Genomic DNA, 1,655 nt, shown 5'->3' on the forward strand with positions numbered 1-1,655 from the left:
GCGTGGAGGGGATTGGAACCATGGCAGGGAGATGATATATGATGGAATGAATGTAAAGCTAAAGGTTCTCTCATGTAAACTATCATATAAATCACAATAAAACATTTAAAAAAAAACAAAAAACCCAGAGAGCAGGAAGAAAATGTGGAGCCGTCAGATGAGGCCCAACCATAAAGATGCTACAGAGCAGGTTGAGAGAGAAGTGGAAGAAATCTACCACCCAGTCATGTACACTGAATGTTCCACTGGGAGTGGCAGTCTACAACAAAGATGAAGTCTTTAATTTTTTTCAATGTGTTAGCAACCCATTCCTAAATAATGCAGTTGGCATTTAATTGCCGAGAAGTGTATATCAGGTAGTATGGACAGTTATTTTTTTTTTCTCCAACAGTCATGGGACTGATTATTCATTCATTCCCCTTTTGATGGTCATTTGGAAACAGTGGGTTTTTATTTATTAAAGCTCTTTAGAATTAAAAGATTATGGAGTTTTAAGTAATCTTTGTTTCAGATGTTACTATTTTTTTTTTTTTTTTTTGGATATATACTGATACTCTTGGTGTGATTAAACTAGAAATTGTTTCTTGAATTAAAAAAAAAATACTATTCTTATTACCTGTTTTTGCCATTCACATTTCCATTTTTTTAAATTGTTAATATGGACACTAGAAAGATGAAAGAATAAAGTCTTCAAAGGTACAACTTTCATTAAACCAACAAGAGAGCCGAAAACATCAAAAATTGCCACCCTACCTTCACTGGTTTAGAGGACAGGGTATAAAGCTAGGTCCTAAGTAAGGTGACCAGTCCCTGGAGAAGGATATCATGTTTGGTAAGGTGGAGGGTCATAGAAAAAGAGGAAGACCCCCAGCAAGATGGATTAGCAAAATGGCAGCATCAATGGGCTCAAGCGTGACAATTGTGAGGTTGGCCCAGGACTGGGCAGTGTTTCATTCTGTTGTGCACAGGGTTGCTATGATTTGCTACCGACTCGATAGTACCTAACAATAACAACAACAGGAAGTGAAAAAGACTACCTGATAAATGTGATGAGAATAAAAATACACCAGAGGAACACTGCCTCTTGGCTACCACTACAGGTAAATCCTATTGGAGCTTCCCAAATGGTTAAGAAACACAAAGAACAAAACAGTTACACCGAGACAAACATTACACTTTGGTAAGGCATCTTTAAACATTTACAGGATAAATGCAAATACCTATCATCTCAGTTACAATAATTCAATTTTTTTAAAAAACAATAACTACAACTTAGACATTGGCTACCTAAAATGAGGGGGCAATAAAGGCATGAAGTGACTGGCTTACAAGGTTTCAAGAGGGAGCTTAGTTTAAGAGGGTGGGGGGAAAGAAAGAGTCCCCACTGAATAGCTATCATCTTGTCTAGATGGTCTGGTGAAAGGAGATGGGGATAAGAATTGTAAGATTCAATAGTGAATAACTGTTATGACTAATCGTGACTGTCACACTTGTAAAGGTAGAAGTTTTGTAACAAAAAAAGGGGAGTGGTTAACTTACAGTCCAGAAACAGAGGACCCTAGGACCATCAAGAGAGGAACACACAAATAGAATGCGGGACCTTATCCAGAGAAGCAGCAACGCCAGAGATGGAGGCAGAGATGGGGGCATGGAGA

At 38.0% G+C, this 1,655-nt stretch overlaps 1 protein-coding gene and 1 pseudogene across 1 annotated transcript in view; one reads left to right on the forward strand and one right to left on the reverse strand.

Annotated features, from left to right (window-relative positions):
• The window catches only part of DCAF8 (DDB1 and CUL4 associated factor 8), a 69,373-nt gene that overhangs the window by 60,251 nt on the left and 7,467 nt on the right, over window positions 1–1,655 (reverse strand). The window lies entirely within an intron of this gene.
• The window catches only part of LOC102834284, an 11,858-nt pseudogene that overhangs the window by 1,484 nt on the left and 8,719 nt on the right, over window positions 1–1,655 (forward strand).

The sequence above is a fragment of the Chrysochloris asiatica genome, unplaced genomic scaffold (genome assembly GCF_000296735.1).
Source record: "Chrysochloris asiatica unplaced genomic scaffold, ChrAsi1.0 scaffold00042, whole genome shotgun sequence".
Taxonomy (NCBI): domain Eukaryota; kingdom Metazoa; phylum Chordata; class Mammalia; order Afrosoricida; family Chrysochloridae; genus Chrysochloris; species Chrysochloris asiatica.